Here is an 18,093-nt window from a genome sequence, read left to right on the forward strand (position 1 = left end):
GCAGCAGGAGTTTCTCAGCACGGTGGACCCCGGGCTGCGAACGCACCTGATACCTTCTTTATTATTCTTAGGTGCGTTCCGCTAGCCCTAACAACAAGTTTGAAATCCTTAGCTCAAAGCTCACAGTCTGGCTCCAAAAATCAATGCAATGTCAGAACATCTAAATGAATCTATCACAAGAAGTAAATGCCTGCTGGGGAACAAAATATAAAGCTGTACCCAAAAGGTGATAGGTGGAGCAATCAAAACACCTGTGTTAAGCTTAACAGACTGCAGCCAGAAAACAGAATTCAAACAACTAGAGAAAAGGTGCATCTCCTGTGGCTCAACAGAAAGAGAAGCTGACCATAAAATACAATCTCAAGGGATCAAATCCATGGGCAAGACATTTTCAACAACGTAGTGGAAGAGTATGTGTCCTCATACTGATTCATGAGTCTGGCCCATTTATCTACTAGGTCTTGTAATTGGACACATAGCCTGAAATTACCCTTTACACCATGGAGGTGCTGGCTTTCCCTGCAGAAAGTGTGCAGTCGGAACGTATGTTTGTCATGGCAAGCTGTGTGATCACAGATAGATGCATGTGCCTGTCCACAGCCAACAAGAGAAAGCTCACATTTATTAAAATGAACAAGGCATGGATCTCACAGGACCTGTCCGTACATTTGCCTGAATATAGAGGTATACCAGCTGCACCCAACCATTGTTAGACTCAACCACAGTTTGTTTGTTCTATTTTCAATTCACAATGTTTTGGGGCCTGCCCAAATTAAATTAAAAAAAATAAAAAATAGGGTGTTTTGCAGAGTACACCCACACAAGCTGTTTTGAAGAGTACTCCCACAAATATACGTACAGAGTACACATAGGTTTTTCTGAGACAGTATTCTCACAGACATTTTTGCAGAGTAGAAAAAATTGTTTTTACGCACAGTACTCTGATAGACACTGGTGCAAAGTACTATTTTTTAGGCCCTCAATTCATACAGACACAGCTGCAGAGTATAATTATTTTAGCACACTACTACAGACACAGCTACAAAGAACAGAGAGGCTTTTTGGCACAGTAGTCCCAGAGGCAGGATTGCAGAGTACACACAGAGCCTTAAATGCACAGTTATTTTTTCTAGGCACCACCACAACTCGTATGGATATACTGGTACAGTATAAAATTTATTAGACACACTACTCGTATAGACACAGCAGTAGAATAAAATAATTTTTTTAGCCCACAAATGGAAAGAGATGGCTGCATGGTAGAATTATTTTTTATACACACTACTCAAAAAAGATGGCGGCAGAGTAGAATATTTTTTTAGACACACTACTCATATAGACACAGCGGTACAATAAGATATTTTTTGGGACCCAGAAACAAGGAAGACTTGGCTGCATAGTAAAATTGTTTTTTTAGAAGCACTACTCACAAAAGGACAGCTGCAGAGTAGAATAACTTTTTTGACACCGTACTCATATAAACACAGCGTTAAAATAAAAGTTTTTCAGCCCACGAATGGGATAGTGATGGCTGCATGCTAGAAAAGTTTTTTAGACACATTACTCATATAGACTCAGCGGTAGAATAAAATATTTTTTGGGGGGCCAGAAACAAGAAAGAGATGGCTGCATAGTAGAATTGTTTTTTAAGACACACTACTCACAAAAAGACAGCTGCAGAGTAGAATATTTTTTTAAACACACTACTCGTACAGGCACAGCAGTAAAATAAAATATTATTTTTGGGCCCACAAATAGGGAAGTAACTGCTGCATAGTAGATTTTTTAAGACACACTACTCACAAAAAATGGCTGCAGAGTAGAATAACTTTTTAGACACACTGCTCGTATTAACACAGCAGTAAAATAAAATAATGTTTTGGCTCACAAATGAAAAGAGATTTTATTTTAGACACACTACTCCAAAAACATGGCTACAGAGTACACAATCTTCTTAGAAACACTACTCACATAGACACAGTGGTACAGTAAAATTATTTGTTTGGCATGCAAATGTCGAGATGGCTGCTGCTGAGATTTATTTATTACAACACAACTAGAAAAGATACAGCAGTACAGAAAAATAGCTTTTTTTTAGCTACAAATGGCAATGAGATGGCTGGTGCCAATTATTTAATTCTCCGACTACTGAAGAAAACACATCGGCCCTGTAAAATTATTTCTTTAGCCTACTAATGGCAATGAGATGGCTGATGCCAATTATTTATTTGCAACACTAATAGAAAACACACAGTGGTCCTGACAATTTTTTTCTTTGGCCTAGAAATGGCAACTGGATGGCTGATATCAACTATTTATTTCCCAGACTAATAAAAAAACACACAGCACTCCTGAAAAATTATTTCATTAGCTTATTAATGGCTACTAGATGGCTGATGCCAAGTATTTATTTCTCAGACTACTATTAAAAATCAGTGTTCCAGAAAAATTATTTCTTTAGTCTACTTGTAACGGCGGTGGTGGAAACACTGTCATGATTTGATCAGAGCCTGGAGGGGTGTGACTAAGGCTACATTCATATTTGCGTTGTTGGGCACAGTGTAGTCGACGCAACCAACAACGCATATACACAATGCTGCATTATTTGATGCATGCGTTGACATAAACTAGTATTGTTCATGAATTTTGGCGCAGGGAAAACGCTACAAGTAGCGTCGTCCGCGCCCTGTCTGGTGCGTCAAATGGACGCATGCGTCATAAAATGCAATGCAACACATACCGGCGCATGTCCATGCTCCCCCCCATGTTAAAGATAGGGCGCATGACGCATGCGTCGGTATGCGTCGACGACGCTGCGCCCAACAATGCAAATGTGAACGTAGCTTAAGTGAGCACCTTACTCTTCACTAGAGGTGAGGTTAGACTTGACTCCCGATGGAAACCATGTGCTACTCCAGGACCGACCATGGAGGCATGGTAGCTGACCACCAAAGGTACAGGTAGCTGGAACCGCCTAGTAGCCAAATACAGCTGATACAAGCAGGCAAAGCAGCAACACAGATACCACAGATGCAAATGGGTACAGCTGGTATATGGATAGGCACTGGCAGGTGCAGACTGCTCAAGCTGGTAAACAGAAAGTGATTGGCAGGAGCAGGGATTCCAGCTGATATACAGTTTGGCATGGCAGGTGCAGTTTGGTCCAGCTGATATACAGACTACAGCAAGCATATTGGGAGCAAATAATAACATTGCATAGGCTCCATTATGCAGATAGAGGTACCTTAAATAATAAGTGTCTCACAGTCGTTGGCTGGGGACACTTTAGGATGTGGTTGTGACCCCTTTAAGAAAGAGGGATCTTGATTGCGAGTGTCCTAAGCAGAGTGCCCGGGGATGTGCACGCAGAGTGCAGACTCCAGGCAGCAGAAAGAAGGAGGAAGTGTGAGTTGGGGACCACGGTAGTGAGTGAGTCAGTGTCCCTGCTAATGGAAAGAGGAGCAGCATGCAGGGATGCCAGCACTACACTACTAATGGCAATAAGACAGCTAATGCCAATTATGTATTTACCAAACTACTAGAAAAGACACAGCAGTACTGAAAAAATATTTTTTTAGCCCACAAATGGTATCAAGATTGCTGATGCCAATTATTTATTTGCAACACTACTAGAAAAAACAGAGCAGTACTGAAAACAATATTTATTTGGCCTACAAATGGCAACTAGATAGCTAATGCCAATTATTTATTTCCCACACTGTTGAAAAACACACAGAGGTTCAGAAAAAATATTTGTTTGGCCTACTAATGGCAATTAATGAGACGGCTGCCAATTTTTTATTTCTCTGACTACTAGAAAACACACTGCAGCTTGAAGGAATAGTGCTCCCACAGGCAGGGGCGTACATAGTTGACAATGTGGCTGAAAGGAACATTACTCCCAAAGGCAAGGGGCTGCTGAGTACACAAAGAGGCTTAAAGAAACAGTACTTTCACAGGTGGGGGTGCACCCAGTGGCTTTTAGCACAGGACTATCACAGGCGGAGGGAGCAGAGTATACACAGCAACTTAAAAGAAAAGTACTCCCACAAGCAGGGGGTGCAGAGTACAAATTGTGGCTTTTAGCGCAGTACTCTCACAGATGGGTTTGCAGACTACAAACTGCAACTTACAATACTACCACAGATATGGGTTGAAGAGTACACAATGTATTTTTTTTGCAAAGTATGCAGTCTGAATCTGTCTCTTACTTCATCTGTATAATATCCCTACACTACTGTAATAAGAACAGAATGGCGGAGATACTCATGATCTGGCCGTTGTACATGCAATGACCTCTTAGGACTGGTTGCACCTGGAATTCCTGGTTTAGAGAATACAGGCTGTGACATGCAGCTTGTGACCAGGAAAAAAGAGGTGACTCTGAGGACTGTAAAGTGAGCAGTGAAAAGATGAGGCGTCAGACAATGAAAAATGAGTATTAGTTATTATTTTAACTTTTGCTTTCCGAATAAAGTTTAGGAAAATGGCAGCTTGCTAAATCTTTGCGACGTGAATAAAAAATGTATTCTCAAAAGTGCAGATTTTTTTGCATATTCAAGTAGAATTTAATTCCACTTCAATAAATATGCTCATATCTAATCAGTGGAGAAAGAGGATATTAACAGTATTTTATTTATTTATACTGGGGATCAAAGGTTAATTTGGGCTTTTTTTCGCTGTTGTCTTTTATTTTTCATTTGGTTTTCATTTGTGTTACGGACACATGAATGTTGATATTTGGTGGTACATATGTCGCTACTTTTTTAATTACCTTTGCTTCCAAAATTTTTCATGAGCCTAATTTGATTATATGTTTCCTAAAGTATTGTAAACAATGCTAAGTCTATAGTTCTAGAATGAAAACAAAAATGCTATTGAGCAGCATTACAAATATTTAAATATCATTGGTTTACATTTCTCTAAACTCATACAACAGACTAATGCAAGTTAATTCCTTTTTGCACTTCACCTGCAACCTATCATTGTATTTGGGAAAGATCTAGGTATCATTCAGTTCTTTCAAGTCTGTGCCTTGATTTTATCACATTTCACATTGGCAATCTGAATCTCCTGATCTCAGTCATTTTATATCTTAGCTTCCATGATCATGACTTTAGTATTTCGTTATGCTCTACAGTTATATCCTATTTCTGCAACACTCCTGGATACTGTTGCTGGTGACTTGTTGAAATTGTTATCTGGCAAAAGACCTGCTGTGGTCTTAAGGTACCTTCACACTAAATGACGCTGCAGCGATCCAGACAACGATCCGGATTGCTGTAGCGTCTCTGTTTGGTCGCTGGAGAGCTGTCACACAGACCGCTCTCCAGCGACCAACGATGCCGGTAACCAGGGTAAACATCGGGTTACTAAGTACAGAGAAGCACAGCACCGAGGGACAGACAGCGGAAGGTAAGTATGAAGCGTTTGTTTTTTTTACTTTTAGGATGGTATCCAGGGTAAACATCGGGTTACTAAGCGCGGCCCTGCGCTTAGTAACCCGATGTTTACCCTGGTTACCAGCGAAGACATCGCTGAATCGGTGTCACACACGCCGATTCAGCGATGTCAGCGGGAGAGCCAGCGACCAAAGAAAGGTCTGGCCCTCTAGCCCCGACCAACGACATCACAGCAGGATTCTGATCGCTGCTGTGTGTCAAACTAAACGATATCGCTAGCGAGGACGCTGCAACGTCACGGATCGCTAGCGATATCGTTTAGTGTGAAGGTACCTTAACAGTATTCTGGTTCAAGACTATCTTTTATCTAATTGTCTTCTAGTTCAGGTACTAATTGTTTTATTTATTACTTTTGACTAGCTTCAGTCACACATATGACCTTAGTTCAGTATGCTGTTGGCCTAGCAAACATTAGGGAAATGCAAACAAGAATACTTTGTAGAATCGTTACAAATTTTACAGACTTTGTTATAACAGTTGCTCAATCCCACCCAATGGTGATGGTGAATTTGGGTCAACTATTGACTAAACAAGCATAGGTTCAACACCGAGTCCTTGTTCTTCAAAGACTACTTTCAAGACTAACTTGGACAATATCGATTGTGAGTCCATTACTAAGCTCAATACAAGCTTGTATAATGAAGATTGAATTTTGCACAAAGGTGTAGAATATAAAGATTGTGATATTAAAAACATTGTGCAATGCAATGAGTTGCAGATAAATAAATTCATCCTACAGATAACTTTAGTATGAACCTTGTCAGAACGTAATATGAGATATTGTACAATGACTATGACATTAGTTCAAAGAGCAAATCAATAGCACTTCAATTAGTACAGACAAAAAACAAATGTGAAAGAAAGCAATTGACTAATGTTATATAGAAAGACATGTCATATTTTATTATTTTATGAAAACTCTGTGCATAGTAAAATTTCAAGCTGAATATCAAAAGTGTATTCATCAGACTATTATAATAGCTCAATTTGAAAAATAATGACTGAAAGTGTATAATGCGCCTGTTACCTAATACAGCCATAGACTTAGTGGACTGCATGAAGGCTTTCTTTTGTAAGCTACACTTGTAAACTATTTTCAATAATAATTTTGCAATGAGTAATTTCCTAGTGTGTAATTATCCAGGACTAAAGTGCAATAACTCCCTTAAGCATTATCACAATTTCTGCAATGAACATTTTAATTGTAACCAGACTTTTTAACCTTAATATGGCCTGTGTCCTTGCTATAACCTTAAGTTTGAACTCAGCTCATCTGACATATGGGAAAATTTTTCCTGATGATTACTCCAATCTGATTTAGGGGAAGTTATGGATCTGCTACTTAGCCACTTACTATCCCTAACAGCTGCTTTCCACTAGTTATTAAAACCATTTCTTACCCCTACATTTTCTAAGGGTTTGTGAATTCAATAATTATTAAACTTTGTCAGTGCTAGTCTTAACATATTAATGGCTGGTGAAAACAGCTAAATGTATGAGACAAGAAATCTCTCCTTTTTAAATATTAGTAGCGCCCTTAAATCCATTCCGTGTCAAACCTTTTCTTTACTTGAATTTATGCAAGCACAGGTGTCCCCATCAATGACGGGAATAATTTATGATATCATATTTTCAATATATATATATTTTAGGAAATCCATATACTAATTGGTGATTTGGGAACTTAGTATTTTTAGAGCAGTTCATTTAAACAACAAATTACCTATTGTCACTTATGGTATGCACATTTCATAAAATAATGCATACTTTGACTTTTCATGAACTGCAATAACTTACTGTCAAAACAATACAGCTATTTATTTTTAAATTGGTTTAAGAAGCAATTAGACATGCCTCATGATGAGAAAGCCACAGTATTATCATGAGACGATATATAAATTGTATGCAATCTAAGTACAGCATTAGTGGCTGCAAATATTGGGAATATGTACAATTATTCATTAACGCAAGCACAAATATCTAAAATGACAATATTCTATCTGAACATTTATAGCAATACATAATATGTTTCACAATCAACTTATAAAATATTTTTAGTGTTGATGTTCTTTCTCTTAGTTCATAATATTTTTCACCCATCAGTGTACCCTAGACTAAGGAAGTCTACAACTATTAAAAATATGCTCATATACTGTCACTCAATATAGGAACTTGCCAGCTTAGCAAAAGAAGTCCAATGATGGGTAGATGCATTTTTCCAACAATAGTATGTCGCGTGCACATCACTTTTAAGAGATTTGCTCTCCTGAAATAGTTCTAGATCAACGAAGGTTTGTATTGCAGAAACTTTCATCTGGTGAACGAATTATAGTTCATATTAAGCTATTGAGAATGCAGATTTAGCGGTCTCACCTAAGACTCGGTGGCTGAGGGGGTCTCAAATACCCCTTTGCCATATTCAAATAAGATAGAGATGAGCAAATTGATTCATAACTTATCAAATGTATTATCAATTTCCAGAAAATGTCTTAGGGCTGGGAAGGGGTTAAGATAAAAAACACATTATACTCACATGTCATAGGCCCTTGTATGATTCCTAATTATACCTTTACTCCTGCTGCAGCTCAATGACACGTCATGTTTTCTTAGTGGGTCTTTTTTTATTTTGCAGTCCTGAGGTCCACACAAGTACACAGTGGACTACATATGTCATTGGCTTCAGTTTCCCCCACTCCACAACCTCAGCAGTGGGAGAACCAAAAACCTGCTCTGAGAACTAACATTAGAAGTGGGTTGTCGCTCCAACAGCAGAGATGCCACACAGAGATTCAAAGATTCATTTAGCTCGAGAAGATAACACTATTATGAATGTTACTTAGTATGTAGAGGTCCTGTTGCAGATTGTGCATTGAGACCAAGGAGCTTTAAGAAACTTAAAGACATCACAATATATTTAAACCTTTTTGTGACAGGTCTAAATTTTTCAAGTCACATATAACTATATTTGCATTTTGCTGTGAGAAATAAATATTTGATCACATACCAACCATTAAGAGTTCTGGCTTCTACAGACAAGGTAGACGCTCCTAATCAACTTGGAACCTGCAATAAAAACATCTGTCTTACATAGTCACCTTTATAAAATACTCCTGTCCACTCACTTAATCAGTCAGACTCTAACCTCTGGACCCAACTTTTATGCTGTTTGATCAGTCTGTTGAAAAAGTCCTCCTGGTTTCCATGGCACATCGTCAATAGAGCTCTCCTGCTTCTGGAAAGGTGTGAGCAGCCGGGGAAGTGAGCTGATGTCTTATGCAAGTGAAGATGGTCTTGGATGATTTTTTCCACGGATCCCACACAAATCTTGACATTTTGGTCTTGGTGGTGAAAGGTTGCTCTTACGTTTTCCAAAATGGCGACTTCCACTTACTAGATGGTGTGTTCATCAATAGCAGAGTGGGGTTGCCCTGGAATTAGAGCTGTTTGCACTGAACTCTGACCACATTTGAATTGACAATGCCAGTTCTTGACTACATTATATGAAGAGGAATCATCACCATAAGCCTTTCATCTCATCGAGCGCCTCCTTTGGTGTGTGGCCTTTTAAGTAAAGGAACTTGATGACTGCTCTGTATTCCACTGGGTTCATTATCGAACCTTCCACCAATTCGGCACCTGTAAAATCAAGACCATTATCAGTTCTGAGTTGATAATTGACACGTAACCTATAGAGACTTATATCATTACACATGTGCAGTTTCAACATCCTGTGATAAATAGAAGTTGGTCAAGGAACATCGTTAACCCCTTCCCGACCTGTGACGCCACGTAGGCGTCATGAAAGTCGGTGCCAATCCGACCTGTGATGCCTATGTGGCGTCATGGAGGGGATCGCGTCCCTGCAGATCGGGTGAAAGGGTTAACTCCAATTTCACCCGATCTGCAGGGACAGGGGGAGTGGTACCTTAGCCCCGGGGGGTGGCTTTGCCCCCACGTGGCTACAATCGCTCTGATTGGCTGTTGAAAGTGCAACAGCCAATCAGAGGAATTTGTAATATTTCACCTATGAAATTTGGTGAAATATTACAATCCAGCCATGGCCGATGCTGCAATATCATTGGCCATGACTTGAGACTGCGATCTGACCCCCACCGACTGACAGCGGCCATCTGCTGCCGCTGTCAGTCTTTCCTCCCCTCCGTTTTATGCTCCGCTGCCCTCTGCTGCTTTCCTCTCCCCTCCTCTCCGCTCTGGTGCCCCCCCACTGTCTGATCCCACCCCCCCCGTACCGCTGGAGTCCCGGGGACCCTCCCGGTGTCCGTCCGGCATCTTTGATGGGCGGTGCCATCTTCCAAATGGCGGGCGCATGTGCAGTGCACCCGCCGAATCTGCCGGCCGGCAGATTCATTACAGGTACATTTTGATCACTGTGATATAGCCCATCACAGTGATCAAAATAAAAAAAATTGTAAATAAAGCCCCCCTTATCACCCCCACAGGTAGGGAAAATAATGAAATAAATAAAATATATTTATTTTTATTTTTCCACTAGGGTTAGGGTTAGAACTAGGGTTAGGGTTAGAACTAGGGTTAGGGCTAGGGTTAGGGTTAGGGCTAGGGTTAGGGTTACGGCTAGGGTTGCAATTAGGGTTAGAATTAGGTAAGGTGCACACGGTGTGGATTTGGCTGCGGATCCACAGCGGATTGGCCGCTGTGGATTCGTGGCAGTTTTCTATCACATTTACAGTACCATGTAAACTTATGGAAAACCAAATCCGTTGTGCCCATGGTACGGAAAATACCGTGCGGAAATGCTGCATTGCATTTTCCGCAACATGTCAATTCTTTGTGCGGATTCCACAACGTTTTACACCTGTTCCTCAATAGGAATTCGCAGGTGAAATTCACACAAAAAACACTGGAAATCCACAGTTAATCTGCAAGCAAAACGCTGTGCGTTTTACCTGCAGATTTTTCAAAAACGATGTGGAAAAATCCGCACACGAATCTGCAACTTGGGCACATAGCCTTAGGGTTAGGTCTGGAACTAGAGTTAGGGTTGGAATCAGGGCTAGGGTTGGAATTAGGGTTAAGATTAGGGTTAGGGGTGTGTTGAGGTTAAGGTTAGGCTTGTGGTTAGGGTTGGGATTAGGGTTGGTTGTGTGTTGGGGTTAGGGTTGGGATTAGGGTTAGGGTTGGGATTAGGATTAGGGGTGTGTTGGGGTTAGGGTTGTGGTTAGGGGTGTGTTAGGGTTAAGGTTGTGATTACGGTTATGGTTAGAGTTGGGATTAGAGTTAGGGGTGTGTTGGGGTTAGTGTTGGAGTTAGTATTGAGGGGTTTCCATTGTTTAAGCATATCAGGGGGTCTCCAATCACGACATGGTGCCACAATTGATTAAAGCCAATCTTGCATTCAAAAAGTCAAATGGTGCTCCCTCCCTTCCGAGCCCCGACGTCTGCACAAACAGTGGTTTACCCAAACATATGGGGCATAAGCGTACTCAGGAAAAATTGTACAACAATTTTGGGGGTCTAATTTCTCCTGTTACCCTTGGAAAAATTAAAAAATGGGGGCTAAAAATTATTTTTGCGGGGAAAAAAAGGTTTTTTATTTTCACGGCTCTGCGTTATAAAATAATGTGAAGCACTTGGGGGTTCAAAGTGCTCACCACAAATCTAGGTAAGTTCCTTGGGGGGTCTAGTTTCCAAAATGGGGTCACTTGTGGTGGGTTTTTACTGATTAGGTTTATCAGGGACTCTGCAAAAGCAACGTGACGCCCGCAGACCATTCCATCAAAGTCTGCATTTCAAAACTTACTACTTCCTTTCCGAGCCCAGATGTGTGCCAAAACAGTGGTTTACCCTCACATATTGGGCATCAGCGTACTCAGGACAAACTGGAAAACAAATATTGGGGTTCAGTTTCTCGTGATACCCTTGTGAAAATAAAAAATTGCGGGCTAAAAACTCATTTTTGAGGAAAAAAATGATTTTTTATTTTCATGGCTCTGCGTTATAAACTTTTGTGAAGCACTTGGGGGTTCAAAGTGCTCATCACACATCTAGATGAGTTCCTTTGGGGGGTCTAGTTTCCAAAATGGTGTCACTTGTGGGGGAGTTCAAATGTTTAGGCACACAGGGGCTCTCCAAACGCGACATGGTGACTGCTAACGATTGGAGCTAATTTTTCATTCAAAAAGTCAAATGGCACTCCTTTACTTCCAAGCCTTGCCGTGTGCCCAAACAGTGGTTTGCCACCACATGTGAGGTATCGATGTACTCAGGAGAAATTGCCCAACACATTTTAAGATCCATTTTATCCTGTAGCCCATGTGAAAACAAAAAAATTGAGGCTAAAAACTTTTTTTGTGAAAAAAAGTACTTTTTCATTATTACGGATCAATTTATGAAGTACCTGGGGGATAAAAGTGCTCACTATGCATCTAGATAAGTTCCTTGGGGGGTCCAGTTTTCAAAATGGGGTCATTTGTGGAGGAGCTCCAATCTTTAGGCACACAGGGGCTCTCCAAACGCGCCATGGTGTCCGCTAAAGATTGGAGCCAATTTTTCATTCAAAAAGTAAAATGGCACTCCTTCCCTTCTGAGCCCTGTTTTGCGCCAAAACAGTGATTCCTTCCCACACGAGGGGTATCCGCGTACTCAGGACAAATTGTACAACAACTTCTGGGGTCTAGTTTATCCTTTTACCCTTGGGAAAATAAAAAAATTGTTGCTAAAAGTTCATTTTTGTGACTAAAAAGTTAAATGTTATTTTTTTCCTTCCATGTTGCTTCTGCTGCTGTGAAGCACCTGAAGGGTTAATAATCTTCTTGAATGTGGTTTTGAGTACCGTGAAGGGTGCAGTTTTTAGAATAGTGACACTTTTGGGTATTTTCAGCCATATAGACCCCTCAAATGTGAGATGGTCCCTAAAAAAATGGTTTTGTAAATTTTGTTGTAAAAATGAGAAATCGTTGGTCAAATTTTAACCCTTATAACTTCCTAGCAAAAAAAATTTTGTTTCCAAAATTATGCTGATGTAAAGTAGACATGTGAGAAATGATATTTATTAACTATTTTGTGTCACATAACTCTCTGGTTTAACAGAATTAAAATTCAAAATTTGAAAATTGCAAAATTTTCAAAATTTTCGCCAAATTTTACAAATAAATGAAAAAAATTATCTACCTAAGTTTATCACTGACATGAAGCTCAATATATCTCAAGAAAACAATCTCAGAATCGCTAGGATAAGATGAAGCGTTCTTGAGTTATTACCTCATAAAAGGACACTGGTCAGAATTGCAAAAAATGGCCAGGTCATTAAGGTCAAAATAGGCTGGGTCATGAAGGGGTTAATGAACACCCCTCATATGCCAAGGGGAGTAAAACATACTGTAATGTGGTGAGCTGATTTAAATTAAATCTTATCTTTCAATCCAGAAAAAGAACAGGAGCCTGGCTAGAACTAACAGTTCAAGCTGAGAATGGCTGAAATGATATGGATGGAGTGTGAACTTATCCTAAAAATAGGAATCCTAGAAGGTAAGCTGGAGTTGGATCCAGTATCAGGCATCCCCCACCAAATTGGCCTGAGAGGCTTAGCTAGATATATAAATAATCTCCATACAAGATGGGTGAAAATGATGCCTAAAAAGAGAGATCAGAGGAGTGTTCTATGAGGAACTGGGTTGCCAGTCATCCAGAAATTCCTTTACAGTTATCAAAAATATGCCCCTTTGCGTAACATTTGGTGGATGATTTTGGTATCATTAGAATGGTTAGAAATGAATGGATGTGTGGCACCCCAGGAGTTTGGGTACCACAGTGATGCTGCCTTCCTCTCGGGGAGGGTAGTGCCATGCCTGGAGACAAGTGGGATCCCTGTAGCAGGTAAATCTTACACACAACATATTCTAACTCCAGGCCAGAAGGGGGAGCTCAAAACCCTGTTTTATGGGAACTTCCCTGATATCCATACTGGTCTGGAGGAGGAGTGACTTCTGTCTGGAGCAGACAGTGAAGGGAGAGGAGTGATTAGGAGCTCATGGAGGCTGCGATTGGGCCTCTTGTGAGCCAGAGCACAGAAACTGGGCATCGGGAGCCCGAGATTGTAGATAACTGCAAGGTCCACAGTAGAACCGGAGGGCATAGGACTATGTTAATTGCCCATACCTGCGGTACAGCAGTAGATAGAGCCTGGAGTCACCCTGTCAGAGACCCCCAAGAGAACAGCTCAAGCTGCCTGCCGTGCAGGTACTGTCCCTGGACAGGAGAGAGAATGGGGTACCTTGCCAACGAACTAGTTAGCAAGGGACCAGAAAACCAGCGCACAGAGGATGGCTCCCAACCTGACCTGCCAAGGGAGATTACTACTTGTTTTCAGGCTGCCTGGACTCCTTCTGGACCTGTTGCCAGTACCCCGGACTGAGGCCTGTTACTATCAGCAAGCCAGGTAAAGACAGCAACTCTGTGTCATCCGTTATTTACCGGCAACCCACCATCCTTGCCACACACTTTGGGAGCCCTGGGACCCCACTTCACCTGTGGGATGCATCACTATCTTGCTGCAACAACATCACCCCAGAGGACCCCTTTAGCAGCGTCAGTCCCTCTGACCGAGAGCCACAGGTGGCGTCATGAATAAACTTTATTACCAAATTCCCTTTCAAGACTTTTACCCTTTTATTGAGTGCCCAGGGCCATGGACCAGGTCGCGGCCACCATGACATTCCCTTTAAGAGCAAACGGACCTGGTACCGAGTACCCCACTGCCCTGTCAGGTGACTCAGATGATGTGTGCGAATGCCTGCTGTGGGCAGAGAAGATTTTCTTAAAGCTGCTTCCAAAGAGTGCTCTGGTGTCCATAGCATATCCTTTATTTTGCCGCTCCAGTGTAAAAAATCAAAGCTGCTCTCTGAATGGTTGTTTATGGGCATAAAAAACTAATTTTTTTAGTCACAGTTCATAATAGTGTGGTGGTGTCCATAGCAACCAATCAAAGCACAGCTTTCATTTTAACTCAGCAGTGTAAGAACTGAAAGGTGCTCTGTGAATGGATGCTATGAGGATCAAAGGTAGATTTTCTTTTAGACAGTGTTCATTAAGAGTGTGGTGCTGTGCTTACCACAATTCCTTTCAGTATTTAATGGTTGCGGTGGAATAAGCTTCTGTTTCTAACAACATTATAGAAATTACTACAAGGGGGTGTCGTAACACCCCCAAAAAGTTTTGCTACTTTTGCAGATGTTTTATTGTGAAAAAACAAAGATAAAGAACATTATGGACTTTGTAGGCCGGTTTCACATTTGCGGTTCTGTCCGCAGCGTTTCATCCGCAATAATCCGCATGCGTTGTGTATTCCTATATTTAACATTAGGAACGCAAGTGTCTGCGTTTGATTGCGTTTTGCCACGTTTGACTACGCATTCATCGTTTCATCGTCTGCGGTTTGGCACGGTAAACGCTACATGTAGTAATTTTGGAGGTGTCAATTTGCCGCCTAGAAACGTGTGCTGTGGTTAGCGGTACAAATGCGCCAAAAAAAGCATGCTGTCTATGTGAACGCATGCGGCCGCAAACACATGCGTTTGCTTGCATTCATGAACGCATGCGTTGCACCAGAGAAAAACATGTCTAGACACTGATAAGCCACCCCCACATACAAGCTGATAAAGGGAGGGAGTGGACAGTTGCAGGTCACTACGCAGCAGACAGAGAAGCTTTCCAGACGCAGCAGAGCAGACACAGGAAGGAATCTACACTCAGAACAATGTGAGTATATCCTAGCCTTTATTCTCTATTTTCTGTCTCTACATGTCCTAATTTCTTTAATTTCTTTCTTTCTGCATGCATCAGAATGTCTTCTTCTTCTGATGAGGAGCAATGTCCTGGGCCTTCTGAAGTCGAACATGTCAGTGAAGTGAGTACTCACCTCGTCGGATTGGTAAGTATTCACTGTCACATCTACACATATGACAATTTTTTTTTTCATTTTTTTAGAGCACTTCTACTGCGGCAGAGGCTGGGCAGGAGCAGCGGAGTCACAGTTGGGTGGCAAGGCGGCAGCATGTACGTATACAAGGCTGACTGTTTACTATATCCTCACTTTAGTATTCTTGTATCTTCCTTTCTTTACTTTCCTTTCTTTACATTTTTCTTCTGTACTCCTTTTGTATCTTGACTTTCCTTATTCATGCCATTTCTCATCCTCTGTTTTCTTTCTTTTCCTTATGTTAATGTAGCCAACATTAATGTCTTTATTTAATTTTTAGGTTCCAGAACAGGATGAAGACCTCATATAAAATGACCTCCTCATTTCCCTGGTCCAGGAGCGAGTCCCGTTGTGGGACATCCGGGTTCCACAGCACTCGGACAATGTGACGATCCGGCGCCTATGGAATGAGGTGGCCAAAGCGATGTGGGATGGCTGGGACAATGCCCCTACTCAGATCCGAAATGCATTTTGTAAATATTGCAATGCAGTGAAGCAGCAGAGATCTTGGCTGTGCTCACATAACTGTGTGTGATGAGAGACACTCTCAGGAGTTTCTCTCCTCACACACAGTTGTGTAAGCATGGCCAAAAGTACATTGTGTAACCATAATTTTTTTGCTTTTTCAACAGTGCAGAAAGTCAAAACACATTGGCATTCGATGAAGGACCACTTACACAAGGACCTGCGTCAAGAGAGCTGTGTTCCCAATGGTTCAGGAGCAAGGATCCGAAAGTACAAATACCATCGCATTCTGGAATTTTTAAGACCGGTCTTTGCCCACAGAACGTAAGTATTTCTCCCGTGCATTAGGTTGTGTTGTATTGCCATAATCTGTATGTTTCTGTTCCACGGGATTTGGCGTCTGGTTTATTTTTGGTATTAATTTTTTTTCCTGTTTTCACAGCACAAGGAGAAGCACTGTTGGCCCAGGTTCTGGAGCAGTCCTTCATCAGACAGCCATGGACCCGTCCCAGCCATCCTGCAGCGCTGCAGCAAGTGGGCCTGCCACACTACCTGGAGACCAGGAAGCTGGTCCATCAGGTGTTCCCCTTTCCCAGTCCTCTGCCTCTGCCCCTTTTTTGGGGGGCTCCTCCTGACAGCGGCAGAGGGCATCGGACAGGTCCCTCATGCCTGAGTATTTGCACTTGAGCTCGGTTTTTCACGACGGACTCAAGGCTTTGGGTGACCGAATGGATATTTCCCTTAGCCACATGAATACACGTATCCAGGAGGTCACCGAAAGCCTTGACCAAGTAAAAGCTGACCTCCAGGGGCCAGCACATCATTTTTATAACCAAATTGAGCAGGGCATGTCGGAACACCTTACTCCTGATCTCCAGCTTAGTGTCATGCAGGCCTGCAATGCTGCTTACGTTCAGGCTATGCAGCAGAGTCAGTATTTTCAGCAGACAGTGATGGCATATCCACCTGTGCCTTCACTGTCATGATTAACCTCAATGCCGACCTCTGCTGCATACCACTGCACGGCCACCTCTATTCCTAGCACTGCCGGATCCCAGTGCAGCACCACCACCATGCCGAGTGCTGTAGGACAGCCCACCGCCACCACCATGACAACCGCTGCTCCTGCTTGGACCTCCTCCACTGACACCACGATGCAGCAGCAGGACCCTGGCATGGCCTTCCGTACCGCCACCACCACGATGCAGCAGGACCCTGACATGGCCTTCCATACTGCCACCATCACGATGCAGCAGGACCCTGGCATGGCGTTCCGTACCGCCACCACCACGATGCAGAAGGACCCAGGCATGGCCTTCTGCTCTACAAGAGCTATGGACTCTGGCATGGCCTTCTGCTCTACGAGCACTATGGACTCTGGCATGTCTGCACGCTCTACGAGCACTATGGACTCTGGCATGGCTGCACGCTCTACGAGCACTATGGATTCTGGCATGGCTGCATTCTCTACAAGCACTATGGACTCTTGCACAGTGCAGCAGGACCCTGACAGGTTATCAACCATGACCATGCCATGACATATGAGCCCACAGAGGCTTCCCAGAACCCGGCGATCCCAGAAAGGGAGAAAAAATAAAAAACAGCGTAATATTAGTATTCCTCCCCATTCACCTCCCAGTGTGTCTGTATTTTAAGGTTTGTCTCACCCTTCCAGTGCGTCTCAGGCCTTTCATGTGTCAAGCCCTATCCCCAAACTACCAGACCCCACAAGTTTCATTGCCCCTTCTCCTGCCACCCCTGCATCGTTCACACTTAGCCAGGCCTCACAGCTTCACACCCCTCGTTTCCATCACTCTACCCCAAGCAGGCGCAGTTAAATAAAAAGTTTGTTTATAACAAAATAAATAATATTGTTTTTGCCCCCAATTATGTGTGGTTTAATTGTGTATTTTGCCGCCGTCAACACACACCGTGCGCCGAACACTTAATTTTTTGGCCACATCATAGCTCCAGTAGTTATCAAGTAAAATACTGCAGCTTTGTGCGTCTTTAGAATAGAGATATGAGGTGGGCCACAAAATTCATACTTGGATTATCTCCATAATCTCTTCCTTCTGCTTAGTCTGTGACTAGTGTTGCAGATTCAAGAGAAAATGGCGGCAATACAATGCAGAACTATACTCAACAGGTCAGGTGTCCACAAACTCATTAGCTAGGACACCTGACCTGGTGAGTATAGAACTGCCTTGT

This window comes from Ranitomeya imitator, chromosome 3, assembly GCF_032444005.1.
Source record: "Ranitomeya imitator isolate aRanImi1 chromosome 3, aRanImi1.pri, whole genome shotgun sequence".
NCBI lineage: Eukaryota > Metazoa > Chordata > Amphibia > Anura > Dendrobatidae > Ranitomeya > Ranitomeya imitator.